This window comes from Pteropus alecto, unplaced genomic scaffold, assembly GCF_000325575.1.
Source record: "Pteropus alecto unplaced genomic scaffold, ASM32557v1 scaffold778, whole genome shotgun sequence".
Taxonomy (NCBI): domain Eukaryota; kingdom Metazoa; phylum Chordata; class Mammalia; order Chiroptera; family Pteropodidae; genus Pteropus; species Pteropus alecto.
In genome coordinates this window covers 280,748-301,211 of record NW_006441062.1, presented here as the reverse complement: position 1 = coordinate 301,211, position 20,464 = coordinate 280,748, and the positions used below count along the sequence as shown (strand labels likewise).

General features: G+C 33.8%; 1 protein-coding gene and 1 pseudogene across 1 annotated transcript in view; one reads left to right on the top strand and one right to left on the bottom strand.

Moving 5' to 3' along the window:
- The window catches only part of SLC2A13 (solute carrier family 2 member 13), a 305,609-nt gene that overhangs the window by 270,687 nt on the left and 14,458 nt on the right, over positions 1-20,464 (bottom strand). The window lies entirely within an intron of this gene.
- LOC112484902 lies at positions 5,585-5,702 on the top strand (annotated as a pseudogene).

Genomic DNA, 20,464 nt, shown 5'->3' with positions numbered 1-20,464 from the left:
CAGATAATATATTTGTGTATTTTTTAATCAGATATATTATTGTAATTTAAGAGTTTAACAATGTCACTAGATTTTTTAAAAAGTACACAAAAATCTATTATATGTCTACAGACTAGCAACAGCTTGAAAATAAAAATTTTAAATATACCATTAACAGTGTCGAAAATATAAAGTATCTAGCACCAAATAATAATGACTTAATGAAAAAATTATAAAACTTTATTTTTATAACATTAATGAATATCTCAATATTAATGGATAAACCATGTCATGGATTAGAAAACTCAATAAAGATGCTAATTCTTTCCAAATTGATATATAGATTCAATACAATCTAAATCAAAATCTCAACAAATTTTTTTTAACTTGACAAGCTGAAAATAGAAATTTGCAAGTTGACACTTTGATGAAAATTAAGGGACCAACAGTCACTGCCCCTTGAGAAAAAAGAGGACTTGTCTCCTCATGAGTCAAGATTTATAATGCTATTATAACAACACAGGACAGAGAAAGACAAAATACAGAGGAGCACACCTGAATTAGACACATCTATATGTCGATATTTGATATATAGCAGAGGAGGTATTACAGATCAAGAGGAAAAGATGGGCCTTTTAATAAATTGTGGTGAGACAACTTGGTACCAACATGTTAAAAAATGAAACTGAACCCTTACCTCTCACTATATACAAAACTCAATTCATGCTGAGTTAAAGAAATACATACCAAAAACAACCCTATAAAAGTTTTTAGAAGACAGGATAGGTGGTCTTGAAGAATTTTCTTTGTAATTAGAAAATCTGCAAATCTTCAGTATTACCCACCCTAGGTGACGGTAGCACCCTATCAGATATTGACATTACTTAAGTACAGAATCACAAAAACACTTAATTTCTTATTTTCTTACTTTTATAGCTTCAAAAAGAAAAAGCAAAACATCCACAGCTTGTGGGTATGGAGATGATGAAAAGAAAATACTGAATATTTGCTTTGCTTATAACACAGAGTAGAGGGGGAAAAAAGCATATCTGAGGTTATACATCTGAAGATTTTTAGAAACAAGTGAGAAAAAGACATTTGTAACTACAAAGTCAACCCTACAAATATGTTAGGAGTTCTTTCAGAATAGAAACCAATGGCTAAACTAATTTTACTCCATAGCATAAACTTTCATAGTCCTAGAAAAAAAATTACAACACTGGGAAAAAAAAAAAAAAAAAAAAAACCCTAAAGCGTTTAATACAAACATTCAAATTCACCCTGAGTACGAAAAAATTCCTAGAATCTTTGAGGGTAACAGTAACATAAATTATACTCTAATTTAGAGAAAATTTTGAAAGCTTAAAGTATTTATCTTACTTTTGAGAACTTGGTGATGCAAGAGTAAATCATTACATCTCATTTTTAAAATGATATTTACTAAAAAAGTTAACAGCCAGCTAGCTACATGTATATATAACTACCATTTTCCAGTATTTTACAAGTTCTTCTATATAGCTATTCCTTCATTCATCACTCTGGAAAACTTTAATTTTATCCCAAGAAATGGGATAAATCTATATACTTCAATAACTAAAAAATCTCCTAGTGAAGTTCTGTAGATTACTGATAATAGTATTTGTGACATTTCAGTTTTAAAGCAAAAGATAAACAGAAAGCTCAGTTCCAAGACTACTTTCTGGAACTTTCACAAACTTGCCCCAATATTTACTTGAAACCTAAATTTGTTTTCCCTTTGATAGACAGGAGAACAAGGAGATATTCCTGCCAACAATTCACTGAAGCATAATGTCTACATCTAAATTAGTACAAAACTGAAAAAAAGCAGCTGCTGTGTCTATTCAGAATCACACAGCAGATGTGAAAGGGGTTTTATTCTTTCACTTCCAAGTCAGTACATCAAAACCTTCTCACCCAGGAGCTTGCCAGCAACTTTATACTAATTGTATGATTGCCATAGCAATGAAATGACAATAGCCACACACATTCGTTTGGAGTACCAAGCCTGGGCTATTTATAGTTGCAAGATGACTTCAATAAGGAAGACATAGAGGATAGACTAATTAAGGTGTATAACTCCAAAAATGTTAAAGACGACTTCACTTTGTTTTATTCAGCTTACCTCAGAAAAATAATGACTATATAATTTCATGAACTATTTTATAACTCTTTGTTAAAACTAAACATCAGTGCTTAAACAATATATCAAATATTGGGCTATTTTTCTCCAGTGAACTTTGTATGAAAAAAACCTTCAGTATTAATTATAAATATACTTTAAAATATCAGTACATTTCTCACAGCAGGAAGGTCTTAAATTTTTAACTTATAACTTTCAAAAGTAAATAATGTTATTTTGATGTATTTCAGCCTAAATAAAAATATCTAGTATGGAATGATTATTTATTTATGAAAGGAAGGAAGGAAAGACTAAAAATGACAATAAATCCAAAAAAGTCTAATGGACTCCCACAGTGCAAAGAATGTTTTTATTTTATGATCATGAGAATCTCACTCCAATTTAAGTGTCCCACAGCTTGCTACTCTATTAAAATTACCCAAATAAAAATCCATTACAAGCCAATTACATCTCATAGTAATATCTCAATATATTGTTTCCATCACAAGTACAGCAAAATATTTAATCAAGACTATTAATATTCCATCAAGGATGAGAGTTGAGGATATTATAAAATACCAAAGTGTTAGTGGTAAGAAGCAACAGGAGAAATCATGGTGAAACATTAGTCATGTTACAAGAAATCTTTCAAAAACCTACACTTTGAGGGTATATTTATTAAATCAAAACTTATTAAACTTCAATATAAAATTATATAAAAAAATTAAACGTTTTTCTTAAAACCAAGTAATACTTATTAAACACTTTAAAAACCAGTGATATCACCATAATTAAATGACACAACAAAACAATCTCTACTTTTTATTTATAATTCATTAAGCAAATATTGTGTATGGTCTATAAAGATGATACCAGGAAGTTATAATACTCAATCTTAAAAAGATTAAAACCTAGCTACTAAAAAATGAAAACATAGATCACTAATATTTAAGTGAGACAGAAAGAAAAATGAAGTTAATCTAATCCATGGTAGGCTACATGATGAGGATTATCAATGAGAAAATAAATCACTGAGATTACACGATAATTATATAGTAGTACTCACTCACTTGGGGTTTTGCTTTCCGTGGTTTCAATAACCCACAGTCAACCACAGTCAAAAAATTTTAATGGAAAATTCCAGAAATAAACAATTCATAAGTTTAAACTGTGTGCCATTCTGAGTAACATGAAATCTCAGGCCATTCTGCTACATCACACCGGAAACGGACCTTCGCCCAGCATATCCACACTGCATATGCTCCCCACTCCATTAGTCGCTTAGTAGCCATCTCGGTTGTCAGAATGTTACAGTATTGCTTTGCTTGTGTTCAAGTAACCCTTATTTTACTTAATGCCACATTCATATAACTTTTATATTCATATAACTGTCTGACCCATATTGTTTAACTCTTATGTTTTATTATTAGTTATTGCTGTTAATTTCTTACTGTGCCTAATGTATAAATCAGACTTTATCCTAAGAATGTATGTATAGGAAACAACATAGTACACATAGGGTTCGGTGCTATCAATGGTTTCAGGTATCCACTGGGGGTCCTAGAATGTATCACCCATGGATAAGGGGGAACCACTGTAGATCTTTCTGGCTATTTTATTAACATACACTTACCTCTCTGCTACCCCTCAAAACATGACTGTTTAAAAAATGTTGTTAGCTGTCTACTAGAATTCTACAAATATTCTATATGACACAAACACGTTATAACTTTTCGAATGCGACCTGAAGTGACCCGAAGAGCCAAATTATTTTAAGAGGAGAAATATTTGATTATGATGCTTTATTACAAAATTTAACCACAATGGAGACAAGGTGAATCAAGAAATGAACCATAACAATTCCTTGGCCACCTACTACTAGCCAGGTTTTACATACATGCTTTTTAATTCTCACAACTGCACTTTAAAATAGGTATTATTAGTCCCATTTTACAACTGGCAAAAGACTCAAAAGCTTGAATGAGTTAAATAAAATATCCAAGGTCACGAGTTGGTAAGTGGCAAGACTGTCTGAGCCAATCTTATTCAGGCTTATGTAGCCAAACAGTCTCTCTAAAAGTATTTGTACTTGGCCCACATTTCAAAAAGGTCTTAGGAAAATTACACATTAAAAACAATTTAAGAAAGTACATGGGCACACACAAAAAAATTAAATAGAGATGTCTAATAGATGTAACTAAACATAGACATTTGAGATTAAATAATAAAGTAACTTTGAGTCCCAGGTAAAGGGTCTAGCCAGAAAGTTCTAGGCCTGTATCTCATTATATACAAAACAGTGAGTGGAAAAACAAGCTGTAGTACTGAGTATAATATTAATGACTCCAAAGTCAGCCGTAAGACAAACCTATAGACATTTCTTCCAATCTTGCTTACCTAAAAAGTAACTATTCTACAGGAAAACTGATTATTACATGAATATCTGATCAAAGAAATAACATGTACTTTTTTAGGAAGTGACAGTAGCAAAGGCTCTCAGCTCATTCAGACTTCGCCTAATGAACATTTGCTATAAGATGCCCTATCACATTCAGGAAGTAGAACTAAAATATAAATAATAATCCATCATTCATTTAGAAAATATTTAACATATACTATAATAAGATGCTACAGCTACACATAAAGATATATAAAATACAAGGAATCTGTAATAAGGCTGGAAACACAAAACACACAATCAATCAATAATAATGTACAATAACGTAAGTGTGAAATGAACACTAATAATAAGAAGTGCTCCTGAATTCACAGGAGGGAAAGATCACTTTGGGTTTGTCAGGCAGTTTCATGGAAGAACTAGGCTTGCAAGTAAAAACGAGGTAAATTAATGAAAGGAAAACTGTTACATCTTAATGAATAGTTATCACAGCCACATAACTGTCAAAAGTGAAATGTCAAATCGGGGCAGGGGGAGGGGAGCTTTTTCTAAAATTATTAAACTATAAAAAATCCTAAAGACTTTATTTTAATATTCCTAAGGAAATTAAACTACTAAAGAAAATCACATATGTTTTGTGGGTAAAGGGGATCAAATATGTGGTAGCTGAAGGAAACTGGACTTTGGGTGGTAATCACTCAATAGAACATATAGATGTCAAATTATAATGTATACCTGAAAATTATATAATTGTATTAACCAATAAACTTACCCCAATAAACTTAATTAAAAAATGAAAAGTAAATGAAAAACAAAATAAAAAATAAAAAAATAATTTGGATTTCAATAGACAATATTCAATTTGCAGCTCTGCCAACTTACAATTTGAATGTAACCATGGCAAATTGTTTAACCTATTTGGTTTACCCATCTATAAGATGAGGGTGATAACATCAATTCAAGAGGCTTTAGGATTCAATTAGATAATGTATTAGGGAAGGTATAGTGCTAATTTTAGTCTTGAAATTCATTAAAATCAAATTCTTAGTCTAAATTAAACAAGCTTTGTCTATGGCCATGCCACCCTGAACGTGTCTGATCTTGTCTGATCTCAGAAGCTAAGCAGGGTCGGCCTGGTTAGTACTTTGATGGGAGACCACCTTGTAATACCAGGTGCTGTAGGCATTAAAAATAATAATAATAATAATAGTAATAAATTAATTAAACAAGCTTTTCTTCTTTTTGTATCTAAAAATGGTTTCACTAAAGGAACTTTAATCTTTACTAATAAATTGGATCTGTTATTTAAATATAGTAAACACGGTTAATATTTTCAAAATCCTATTTTAAATAGCTTTTTATTTATACAGAAATACTAATTCTATGGGGTCAGTGATAACTTCTAATATCGTCCCACCTCTCTAAACATATAGTTTCTATTCCTTTTTCTTCTTTATTCTACTAATAATTATTAGTATTACTAACTTATTACATGTCTATTTGGGTCACCAGTAGACTTGGTGAAATGTAGGACTGAAGAAACTAATATTAAAGCAAATATGTTTCTCTATATGTTTCTTTTCTCTCCCCAACATTCATATTAGTTACACAAAGAATATTTCTTATAAAAAATACCAATTTTTTCATTGACTTTGTCTTCTTTCCCCTTCTTTACTGTTTAGCCTCATACACAGGATGCGTCTAGTGAAAACTGTTATGATGAACAGGTATTTTGTTTCACAGAAAGTTTAAACTAATAAATTTTAGGCACTTTTCATAAATTTAAAAATAATTATGGCAATAATCTACAAAATGTAAAGATATGTATAATGAATACATATTAAATTATTTCACTTAATCTGTTTTTTGTTTATTTTTTTGTTTGTTTGTTTTTTGTCCAAATGTGAAATGGCCCAAAGACAGGACTAGGAGGAAGGGGCTGAGGAAGGGTTAAGAAGTGTCTGAATATAACCAAGAGTTGACCACAATGCTCACCTGCAATTGAGAGCCTGGTGAACAAATGACTCATGACCAGCCATGTTTGGGAATGTCTAAACTAAAAATGGGCAGAGACAATGACAATCTTTTTGCACATTTATGTTTCTGACGTATGTTTAATGTATAAGATAATTATGTATTTCATAGTTAGATAATAGTCATTTAAAAAAGTCTGAGGAGAGCCTAGTAAAAGTTGCAAACATTAGGTACTTATCTGTTGAAGAGGGAAGAGAAAAAGAGGGAAAAAAGAATTTAAGCTCTCAAAGTATTTATGGTATCCACTAGCAGAAATATATTCAAAAAAGTATGCACAGCTTAAAGAAATTGCATATTATACTTAGCCATTAAATGTTTCTAAACAATCTTTTCAACAGTATTCAGTAACAGTTAATCCCTTTTAGTATCCATTCAATAACATGAAATATTAAATGTGTAAAAAATATGGATTTTACATGTCAAGCAATATGAAGAAAAAAGTCAGAAAAAAAAAAGAAATTTTCCTAGACTATGGTGTCCAATATAATAGCTGACATTTGTGTAAGAGTAAATTTTATTTTAATCCATTAGCAACTGCTAAATTATCAGCATCTAGAGATATTATCTTGCTACCATGGAAATACAGAATACATGAATTAATTAGGACTGTGGTGGTGTAAACAGGGGAGAGAATGGCCTACCTTCTACAGGAAATACTTTCAATATAATGTCATATAAATGTACTCAGACGATATCTTCAGTCATACATAATATGCTATAACTTCTTAAATTTGGGATTACATCAATAATTTTCACATTAAATCATTACTTACACTCCTAAATTTCATATGCTCATTATTCATGTGTAATCAGTTTAAAAGAGCTACCTATAATCATGAGAACTACTATTACTGTGGCTCCTTTTCCTATGAGATGGTTTATAAACAAATTCTTCATTGAAGGTTTCCAAACACCAAGGTTATTATAAATCAAGGTAATAAGAACATGCCCCCAGGAAGGTATAAATGGAATGATGTACACTAACCAGTCATATTATTAGTTTGAACAACGAACATGTTAATAGAAGGCCAACTGGTCTATATGAAATCTATGGTGAAAAAAAGCCAAAGTAAAAGATTTTCAATGTGTCCCTAGCATTAAGAGAGTAAAGAATTCTCTGACAAACCAATGAAAGACTCTACTTGATTTGGTAGATTTCTCTCTATATTGGAAATAAACAGAAGAAAAAAGATGTCTAAATATCACCAACAGTATTCCAGGTGTGATACCAACTCCCTTTGTACTAACTGCCAATTCACCAAGCAACTTTCTGTCAGAGTGAGTGGGTTGGAGGACAGAGAGAACATAAAACCCCAAAACACTGACCAGCTGCACTGAGCACTTCAATCAACTTGGCACTTTTCTCCTTACTTCACAAAAGACATTCTGGTTCTTCCTCTGTCTGCTCTGGGTTGTTTGTGGGAACGCGCACCCATAAATCTAATCAACTCAGTAAGAACCGTGGAGATCATCATCTTTATACAGACTTGAAAAATTGAGGGCCAGAACCTGGGTTTTAGTGATCCCAGTAAAGTCATATCATTCTTGAAGATCCTGTTTGAATAGCCATTCTGCATCTTCCCTTAAATGTCAATCCTCTCAAACTCTATTCAAAATACTTCTTCTTTTATGTGATAACAGGTACTTCCCTTCACCTCTAGGTGTCCTTCCCCCCCCCCCACTAATATTCCTATTTATTTCATATTCCTAACAACCTAAAATAATAAAATTTGGAGTTTTTTCATTTGGCAAAACACTTCCACACATTATCTCATTTGATGCTTAGTACAACTTTCTGAAATAGGCAGGACTAATGACCTAATACGTTACATTTGGTAATTCGATGTACTGGTTAGAGCAAGGGGCAATTAGACTAGGGACAATTCCTCCCATCCCCATGCATCTGGCAACATCTGAAGAAATTCTGTCACAACTGAGGGCAGGAGGTTTGCTACTGGCATCAAGTGGGGACAGGCCAGGGATGCTGCTTAACAGCCTACAATACACAAGACAGCATTCTATGAAAAGAATTATCCAGCTTAATATATCAATAGTACCCTGAGTTAGGAGGAATGAACTAAATCCTGTCTCTGCCACTTACTAGTTGTAGAAAACTTATTTATATTTAACCTCTCCAAGTTTTAATTCCTCCATTTATATAAAAGTCAATAAACTTATGTTTTAATTTATATACTGTAAAATTTGCTTTTGGTGTACAGTTCCATGAATCTTGACAAATACGTAGTCATGTAACCACTACCACAATAAAGATGCAGAACACTTCCATCACAATAAAAACCTTCCTTTGTCCTTGCTACCTACATGTAGCCAAAAGCATCCCCATGCCTAGTAACTGTTTGTCTTCTCTACAGTTTCATCTCTACAATGTTATGTAACGTAATCATACAATACATTATCTTTGAATCTGGTTTATTATTTAATGTATCTGAGACTCATATGTTGGTTGGTGATGCTTCAGTACTTCATTCCTTTTTATTGCAGGGTAGTATTCCATTCTAAGAATGTAGCATAGTTTATTCATTCACCATTTGAAGGCATTTCAGCTGTTACAAGTTTTTGGTAATTATAAATAAAGCTGCTATAAACATTTGCATAAAAATTTTTGTGTGAACATGTTTTCATTTCCCTTGCATAAATATCTACTAGTGGGACTGATAGGTGGTATGTTAAGTGTATGTTTTAAATAGTATGAACTGACAGGCCGTCTTCCAAAGTGGTTGCACCATGCTGCATTCACAATAGTAATGTGTAAGCATCCCTGTTGTACCCCATACTCACTTGAATTTAGTATTGTCAGGTTTCTGATTTTAGCCATCCTAGTAACTGCATAGTGGTATACAGTGTGGTTTTAATTTGCCTTTCTCTAATAACTAGTGATACTGAGCATCTTTTTTAAAATTAATATTTTAGAGCAGTTTTAGGCTTACTGAAAAACTGAGCAGAAAGTAAAGTTCTCATACATCCCTCTTTCACCTCCCACTCCCTCACTTCCTCCCATTAGTTTCCCTTATTAAATCTTACATTAGTGTGATATATTACAATTGATGAGCCAATATCCCTATGTTATTATTGACTAAAGTCCATAGTTTACACTAGAGTTCACATTTTGTTATACATTCTATGAGTTTTGACAAATATATAATGGAATGTATCCACCATCACAGTATCACACAGAACAGTTCCCCTGCCCTAAAAAACCTGTGCCCCATCTATTCATTCCTCCCTCTCTCCTTCCTCTAAAACTCTTGGCAACCACTGATCTTTTTACTGTCTCCATTGTTTTGCCTTTTCCAGAAAGTGGTACAGTTGGAACCAAACAGTATGCAGCCTTTTCAGATTGGCTTCTTTCCCTCAGTAATATGCTCTTAAGTTCCTTGATGTCTTTTCATGGCTTGATAGCTCATTTCTTTTTAGCACTGAGTAGGATGTATAAATTGTATGGATGTATCAGTTTTTTATCCATTCACTATTGAAGGGCATCTCTGGAAATTTTTCTTGTTTGAAGTTACTTCATCTGATATTAATGGACATTCAATTTTCTTTTACTTAGTGTTAGCATGATATATATTTTTCCATCCTTTCAGCTTTTAATATATCTTCATCATTATATTTAAAGTTACTTTCCTATAGAGAGTACAGTTATGTTTTTTTAAACTGACAATCTGTGTCTTTTAACTGCTATATTTAGAACATTTACATTTAATTATTGTAATTATTATATTACTTGTTTTCTATTTCTATACTCTGCTTTTTGTTCTGTCTTTCTTTACTGCCTCATTTTAGATTTTTTAAATGTCTTCCAACATTCCACTTTAATTGATCTATTGGGTCATTTGGCAGTATTACTTTGTATTCACTTTTAGTGCTTGCTCTAAGGATTAAATATACACCCTAACTTTTCAGTCTACTCAGAATTAATATTTTACCACTTTCAGGAAAATACAGAAAGCTTACAACAACAGAGATCCCTTTATCCCCCTCGCTCCTTTGATACAGGTGTCATATATATTACAACTACATACAGAAAACATCAGACAAGGTCATGAATTTTGCTTTCAACATCATACATTAAGAACTTATGAGAAGAAAAATATATTAGTATATTTACCCAGTTATTCGCTATTTCTATTGCTCTTCCTTCACTCTTGATATTCTAAGTTTCCTTTTGTTATCATTCTCCTTTGGTATGAAGAAGTTCCTTTAGTATTTTAGAGCAGAGCTGCTAGAAATGAATACTCTTAGTTTTCCTTCACTGAGAATGCCTTTTTTTGCTTTCATTACTAAAAAAGATATTTTCACTAGATTTCAAGTTTTTGGTCAATAGTTTTCTCCTTAAGAACTTTAAAAGCTTTCTTCCACTGTCTTCTTGCCTCCATGATTTTTGATGAGAAATCCACAATTATTTGACTCATGATCCTTTGTATATACTGTGGGTTTTTTCTCACTACTTTCAATTTTTTTGTTTTTTTTAATCTCTGATTTTCAACTGTTTGATTATAATATATCGTGTCTTCTTTAAATTGACACTGAAGTTCACTGAGTTTCTTGGATCTCTGAGTTTATCTTTCACCAAATTTGAGAAGTTTTCAACCAGTTTCTTCAATTATTTTTTTCTGCACCCAATTAGACCCTCTAATGTCCCATAGGGCAATTTTCCTTTTGTATAATTTCAATTGTTTGAAGAATTTCTATTAATCTATCTTAAATTCACCTTGTTATTTCCTTCTGTTCTTAAGCCCATCTAAACAATTTAAATTTCAGATACTGTATTTTTCAGATCTGAAATGTCCATTTGGTTCTTTTTTAGAGTGTTTTTCTGCTAAAAACTACCTTTCTGTTCATGACAAGACTGTTCACTTTTACCTCTTGGGTCATGGTTATAAAGGCTGCTTTAAATTCTTTTGTCTGACATATCCATCATCTGGGTCATCTTGCAATTAGCATCAACTGATTTTTCCTTTGAGAATTGATCATATTTACAGGGTTCTCCATATGTTAAGTAATTTTTGTTATATTCTAGACATTAAATATTAGGTTGTGAGTCTCTGGGGTCTCTCAAAAATCCTTTAGTGAACAGTGATTATTTTTTGTTTGAACAAGCAACCTAATTAGGTTCAGGACACAAGTTCTGTCCTACCTTCTGTAGAAGGCAGTTCAACATTAATTAAGTTTTCAACAGGTTATTTATGGCATACCCTGGGACCTGAATAGTAGTTTATACTAAGGTTCAGTGCTCAATGAACTATGCCCCTTTGGGCTTGATCCGTGAATGTGTAGCTTAGGACTTGTGTCAATTTACACACAAATCAGGGGATGTCTTTTTTCAGTTCTCTCTCCTCTCCAAGATTTCCCTAACACTCTCTGGTTCCTAGGGTCCCCCATTTCCAATCTGTTGTCTAGAAGTTCAGGGTTTCTCTCACAATTTTAATCTTCTACAATGTCATGCAGTTCCACATATAGGACTGTCCTTGGGACATACTGGTAAGAGAAACTAGAGAGAAAAAATTGATTTCCCCACACACTCTCTAGACCAGGGACCCCTTTCTATTTCAGCATCTTGGTGCCTGTACCACTTCCACCACCACTGCAGCTTTGTGACTGGGGCTGGCCTTAAGACAAGGTCAGGACAGGAAAAAGAAGGGAACAAAAGGGGAATTCCGTTCATACCCTCTGGCTTCCCTTTTTTCAGTCCTCCACTTAGAAAAAGGGGGTTTCTCTTGGATTTTTTTTTTGCTGCCCAGGCATTCCCTGGGCAGTTCTAGGACTTGGTCCATTCACAGCTGAAACTCAGGAGGAGAAAAGAACAAACAGGAAATTCACTGCCCTATCAGTCTTCAAATTTTGCCTTCCCTTCCCTGCTATCATTTACTTTTCAGGGTTCTCAGCTGTGTTTTGCATTATTTCCAGACTGTTTATCTGTAGGAGTGAAAAGACAGGATGTAGAAAACTTACACAATTTCGCCTTGCGTCAGATATCACTTATTATATTTTAAAATGCAACTGTTTCCCTTTACAGCATACAGTATAGACACAAATATGGACGTAGGAGACAGTAAAAGACATTTAAACAATATCAGTAACAATTAAGTGCCAGAATATTGGAAATTGGACCAATCTTTAACTGATATATTTAAACTAATTAAAGACGGAGTGCACATCTGGCAGTGTAACAGCAAAACATCAATCTATTTTAAGATATTGTAAAAATAATCAAACAGAAAACATCAGACCTGGTTTGTGCTTTCTTCTCCATCTTCAATACTTGCAAACATTTCAAAATACTAGCACCAGGCTCTCGAGTACTTACCTGTGAGTTCTACCAACCAATAACCATTCTGAAACCATGTCAGTTGACTTAGAATTGCATGGTCTATGAAAACACAAAGCCACTTTTCAACAGTTTCCCATTAAAAAAAAACACTTTCAAAGAGTGTACTTTTCAGTTTCAATAAGATGCCTTAAATAACAAGAAACACAAAAAGAGCCAGCAAGGCAGGTTTTCTCACAGAGCCGGCTCAAATAACAAAATTCAACCTAAGGTCATTCGATTGAAGAGCTGTCCAGAACTGAGCACCAATTCTCAATGGAGGGAAACAGCAGTTCATTAAAAGTTAAAATGTTTTACGGTGAATGTGAAAAGATACACTATAAGACAGCATTGGACTTAAAGCCTCATTTTCATAATGAATTTAGGTTATTCAACAGCCTGTAATTTCATGAGACTAGGATTGAGCTCTCCCTCCTGTTAAAGCCTGACACACCCTGTTTTTGTGTCCACTTCACATTGAGGAAGGAGGCCCGAGTAGGTGGCAGATAATCTCAGTCCTCCTTTTTCTTTCCTCTCGTCCTGCCAAAGAAGCGCTGATGTTATAAGAAACTTTGCCCAGAGTCTAGTAAAACTCTCTTACTTTACAGGAAAGCAAGCAAGCTAAGAGGGGTTAAGGGACTTGTCCAAAATCACATTTTGAAGTAAAAGGTGAAAGCAAGGCTGTAATGCAGGCTTTCCAATTTCCCATTCAAGTTCCTTCCACTACTCCATGCTGCTTTCTAAGAGAGCCTGGGAGATGATTCAGGTACCAGAACAGACGCACTGGTAGTCAAAACGCAGGGGGCCGAGGAGGGTGGTTTTTAAGAATCTCCCTGCCCCCACTGATATCACCATTCTGAAAAACAGTTTAATCTGAAGCCTTCTCAGTCTATCCATAAAAATAAACAAAAGTAAACACTTATTGCCATGATAAAGAAAACATGGTCTTTTCTTTTGTTGCCACTTGTTTTCTTAACCTGCAGTCACCAATAACATGGCAGAATTAAACCTGAAGTGAGAAACAAGATAGGCCCTCAAACAAATTATGTGTCTCTTCTCATGTTTCCTCTCTATACATAAGAAATATTTTATTTTTCTCCATTGGTTAAAATATCACCTACTTTTCCTTATTCTATCAACAAGCAGAAGGTATTCCAGAGTCTTAAAAGCTAAACAGTTAGAAATTAAGAGGAAGAAACAAAAGCTGCACTGTTGTCCCTTGTCCACAAGCACAAAGACCTGTAACAAGAACAGGGCATTCCTAAGTGCCCAACTGATGGGCAGAGTGATTGATTAGGTCGCCTCTAAAACCAAGGACAGATCCTGGTTTGTTCCCTTGACCTAATGCTGCAGTATGTTTCTGGAGAAATTTCCAAACTGAGCAATGACCCTAGTTACACTAGTCCTCTCATGCAGTTACCAAAGGTCAGTCCCAGAAAATAGCTGCATTAGTTGCAAAATACTTAAGAATTAAATATCGGGTCAGTTTAACCTTTAAATTAAAAAAAAACTAAGTCTTTAGAGCCATGTGGCCTTCAGATGACGATGACCTTTTTCCACTAGAAGAAAGCTACCTCCAGTAGAAAAATTTCTACATATTTGTCCTTCTTCCTATTCTTTCTCCTTCCAATGCTCTTATTTAATTATTCTGCTAGTATTTACTAAACGCCAACTATGTGCCAAGAGCTGTGATAAATACAAAAATAAAGCATCATCCTCGTCCCGGAGGAACTCAGATCTCATACGGGAGCAGAGTAACAGAAGCCAACAGTACTCAGCATTTATGTGTACCAGTTACCTTATAGAACGCGACCTAACTTAAGGCTCATAAAACTACTATAAAGTAGATATTATTTTCTCTATCATGAAAGATGAGAAACCGAGGACTCAAAGGGGTCAGTAATTTACATAAATTCACAGAATAACTCACACTACAATCAGTATAAATATCCTTCTGCACCATTTCACTGAGGCAGGTACATGGTAGATATATTGAAATTAAAATGTATTAATGATAATAGTTAACATTTATTAGATATTTACTACACGCTAGGCGCTAGTCTAAGAACTCTGTAGTTTGCCTCATTTACTTTTCACACCACCTCTGTGAAACAAAAATTCTTGTTACCATCCTGAAGCAGCACGTTGTAGTGGTTAAGAAGCCAGACTCGGAGGTTAAGCCAGTGGGTTCAAATCTCACCTCCACAGCTTACTAGATGTATGTCCTCCATAAAGTTATTTAATCTCCTGGTGTGTGTAACATGAGATATTGTATGGTATGAAGATTAACTGAGTTAAACAGAATATGTGGCACAATGCCTAAGGGAAGAAATATATTTCAAGAAGAAACAGCTCAAGTTGGATGAGTTAGAAGACTACATGATTCCACTTATACGAGGTATCTAAAAATAGTAAAATTCATAGAATCAAAGAGTAGAATAATGGTTGCCATGGGCTGGAGGGAAGAGGAAATAGAGCTACTAATCAATGGGCATAAAGTTTCTGGTAAGCAAGATTAATAAGTTCTAGAGTCCTGCTATACAATGCTGGATCTACAGTTATCGGTACTGTACCATACTTAAATCTTTAAGAGGGTAGATCTCATGTTAATAACTACAATATAATCTTCCTAACCCTCCAGGTTTTCCCTTATCCTACAACTTACTAAATTTTTAAATGAAGTTAGAAAGGGAGGGAGAGAGCCCTTCACTTTTTTAATGGCCTAAAAATGTTTAATCTATTAATCAGTGGTATAACATTTTTTTAAAACATATACCTCAGAAGTGAAACAGGTAAAGATAAGAAGTCCCAAAGTATAGGCAGTTCTTACCCCATGCCCCACAAAACAAAACAAAACAAAAAGTTCGGAGGATGTGAACATTTCAATATCTAAGACATCATAAAAAGACATCTAAACTGATTTTTAAATTGCTATCCTTCTAACCAATCTCGCAATCGCACATTAAAAGGAATTACACATTGGAAGAAACTGCACCTGACTAGTCATTCTACTATTTGTGAGGAAAGAAAATCCCTTCCTCAAAAATATTTTTCGAAGCCAATAATCAACAAAGGCTACCTTTTAAGGAAAGGCAAATATCACCTAAACGGCTATCACTGCTCCAGAAGCCCCTTATGGGTGGGATTCGGACATGTTAATCTGGCTGAAGAAGAGCAAAGGGTCTCGTCCTGAAACTGTGTTGACACAGCAAGCACACGAAGTGTATGTTACAGACCGATAAACAGCGAAGCTCTCTAAAAATGCTTTTGTTCACTTAAGATTGAGAAACGCCAAGCATTTCAGCAAAGAGTAAAAACACCAAAGTGGGGTGAGAGTGGACGGCAGACAGAGATGAGGGGATGGGGAGGCTTGGGAAACTGAGCTCCACAAAAGGCATGTGACAAATGGCTGGCTTTTGCTTTCACAGGACAGTAATCTCTTCATGAAATATTTTTTAACAAAATTGACGATGAACGTTTATCCTGGCATCATAAAATGTATAGTATGGAGTCTGCACCTACTGATTTTGAGAATCTATTAATCTCTGAATATTTGATCTAAATAACTCAATTACAACTAGAGTAAATGTGGAAATAACTTCCAGTTTTCAGAAACTAGTAAATTAACAATAAGTTCTTAAAAGCACAAGCTTATTTGCAAGACAATCACCTCAATAACACTAAATAATTGGTGTTCTTGAGAGGAATCATGAAAGGCACAGTAAATCATTTAAAGAGTCAAGAGAGAATTGAGAAGTTCCACAGAGGGTGCCAGACACATGTGGCTTTCAAAGTTGTCATCTTCATATTTTACAAATTCTCTTTATAAAATGAACAACATAGAATCATGTTCTTGATTTCATAAAAACAGCCTCAAACTACATTCAAGAAAAGTAAAGCTAATTTGATCATTTAAAAGACAAGTGCCAAAAAGTAATAAAGTAAAAGGACTCAAGTGCTGTCAGCAAGTCAACCAAGGTTTACTGACCACAAATAGGGAGTTACAAAAAGGGGACAGTGTCCCCCTTTTAAGCATTATTTGCAATCTTGAGTATCTTAGCTGATTTATTCCCTTTCAAAGGAGAAATTCTCTTGCAAATTTGATGAAAACCATTTTTCCACTGTAATCACTGAAGAAGCTCTTAGAAATTTAGAGTCAGACTGGACTACAGAGGCCCTCCAGTCAGGCTGTGAATACAGTACAGACTTCTCCTTTAATGCCTGAACAGGTCTCTCTGTGCTGTACATAGGCTGTTGACTTGTACAGACCCCTACAGAATCCCTACTGGACATGTACTGGAGAAGTCTGTCTCATTGGTGGCCAGGTCTAAGTGTGGGCCAAAAGAAATAATGTAAATATATTTGAAATGTAAAAGGTATAGGCAAACATATTATCTATTACTTTTAATTTCTGTCTAATTTTAAGAGCATTCCAGTATCTTGAAAATATTTTGAATATTAACTCTGTTATCAAGCCTAACAGCCTTTGGTTTGCTCTGGGCACCCCAGATTAGAGAAGCACAGCATGAAAGACTGAGCTCTGGGTTGCACCCCATTAGAGACCTTCTTCAACCTAGACAGAGCGTCCAACTAAATCATGTCTTTATCTGCCAAATTTCAGAGATTCGCTATCATTATCCTTTAGGGGATTAATAAAGTTCATTTTGTTCACCACCTAGTACAAAGTAAATGTCCTACAAATATGTTAAATCAAAGAAAGGGAGTATATCGAATTCTTTACCAGCAGAACTTCCCTAATCTATTATAAAGCCAACAATGCTTTCGAAGAAAAAATTAGGTTTAATTAGATGTATTCTTAGTGAACTCACAAAAGTTCCTAGTAATCATCATACTTTTCCAAATCCTCACTCTAATAATACTTCATAATTTTTCTAGAAATTAATGACATCTGTTGATCTACAATTCCTAGAATTCATTCTCTTTTGAACAATTAAGGCAAAGTTTGCCTAAATGTCTTATCTCTGGATACCTCATCTTCATGACTAGTTAGAAATATTAAAAATTTACTTAAATTGGCTTTCAGTTCATATCTACAAATCTTTTTAATTTGAGTGGGATTAAGTCAATTACTTGTCCACTTAAAGCAAAAAGAAGTTAACTATTAACAGCAGCAGTAGCTATTTATATGCAAAGCTTTAATGTTTATTAATAACTATAATTCTGAATGTTTAATACAGATAAACATATATTTGAAAACGGGTTATTTTTAGAAAAATGTAATTTTGAAAATGCTCTAGAACATAATGATCTCTTGCATAGATAAAGATTAAATAATTATGTAATTACCCAGTCAATAACACAAAATTATGTTTTTTCCCCAATATTCATGTTTTTCTTACTCAGGTGATATGCCTTTTTTTAAAAAAAAAAAATGAGTTCTTACTTCCCCAGTCTCAAGATCTGTTCATTCACAATAAATAATTCATTGATCTGAATATAATATTCTTTAATATTTACTTAGTTTGATACTATTATTAATGTGTCATCTATTCCTAGTTATTTCACAGGATAAGGAGAAACTAATCTAAAAATAAAAATATACTGTTAAAATCTTTCATTGTGTTTTTATTCCCTTAATTTCAATTAAAGTTGAAACTGGCCGATTACTGACAACAGAGTAATGGCATGTCATATATTTGTATAGATAGATAGAGATAGATATCTGAAGTAGTAAATTTCATTTTTTTTCTGTGCAGTTCCATATTTCAAGGTTCAAATCACACTGAAAATTTCAAAATTTTCTCTCCATTTAGCCAGCAACTATGGCTGTAAAACTAAGTAATGAGCCCATTTGTACTCATACTAACATACAAATTATCACTCTACAGCTTTCATTACTTACATGCTAAGAAAACTTATTCATCATAATCTGCTTCTGTTTCATCAACTTAATAGATGTTGCCTTCTGTCTACAATAGAGATAAAATGGGAGGAAAAATTCAGATCAATTAATCAAATGCAGGTGCCAGCAACCTATCAGACACTGGGCTAGATCCGAGATTTAAAAAGGGGGTGTGTTGGCAAAAGACGTGGTCTCTGCACTTTTAAAACTTACAATATGGTAGAAAATACAGCTATTAAAAACACAATTAGAACAATGTTAATAGCTAATATTTACTGAGCATTTACTGAGGACTAAGAACTATGCTGAGCTTTTAACAGAAAATACTTTATCAGCTGACACACCCAAAAACTCTATGAAGTAAATTCTTTGTAAAGTCTGACTTGCTAGCTCCACGTTGACACTATCTGTACTACTGTGCCTTGCATATCTTTCTATTCCTGTCTACATCAGTAATATACGAGTATCACATATGAGCAGTAATAGAAGTGACATAAAGAAAGGCATACGAAAAGTGCATCTGGGATGGGAAGGTCAATTTTATAGGTATTAAGAATTTAAGGAGTTTACATAATTAAAAACCAGAATGGTAAACTGGAAAATCTGGCTTAAGCCAGGTCTTAATAGCATAATTTGATTATTTTGCTTGACAATTTTTAATTTTCCACATTTATTGGAAGCATCCATATTCAAATAAGTTTAAAATGTAGTGTAAGACTATTATTTTAATTATCACAATTTGGATGCATGATCGTGCCACTTCATTGCTAAGAGTTATGGACCAGCTTCACTTGAAGCATAACCCCACTTTTCATATCCAGAATTAAAATCTTGGTCATTTAAGGATCAGCACAAACTAAAGATCGTAATACTTATTTTTAAAATTCCATACATTTAATACCATCTTACAAAATTTATCACAATACATTTATATGTTTTGTCCCTTATATTTATAACCAGATCCAAAATAGAAAATAAAGTGCGTGTTCTATTTTTTGAATCCCAAGCTGCTACCGTTGTGCCTACCCTAGTGCTTAGTAACTACTTAATGAACTCTATTACAGAATCTGAAATATGGATTGAGCACTAAAAAAGAAAAAAAAAAAGGAGATTTCAAATTCCACATCCAGCATTCTCCAGAAGAAAGATTCACTGAATTTTGGAAACCTGAGTCATCAGAGAGATAATTTGAAGGTCAAGAAAACTCATCAGGCCTCTTTCTAGCATGGGTGAAATAACAACTCTTCAACCTTCTCCTGCCCCCATCTTGCTTCAATTCCAGGTTCAACTACAAAAATGCAACAATTTGAATCACAATCCCTCTTCCCACAAACATCCCAGCCAGAAAAGAGTGGAGACATTAGAGCATTAGCAGCACTGGGAAAGGACATGTGTCACCTAGTGAGTTTCCATGCCAGTTGATTCCGCCATTGTGTCAGTGTACAATTGACCCTTGAACAACGAGGGTGTTACAGTAATTGACCCCTGTACAGTCGAAAATTCACGTTAACTTGTGACTCACCCAAAACAACTACAGTCGTCCCCTGGCATCCCAACGTGTCTGGTTCTAGGACCCCCCCCACTGATAACAGAATCCTCCGATGCTCAAGTCTCTTATGTAAAATGGCATAGAACAATGCATACAGTCAGCCACCTGTATCTGCAGATTCCTAACTGTGATCAAAAAACTGTTTTCAATCCTCAGACAAAGAAGGAACACTA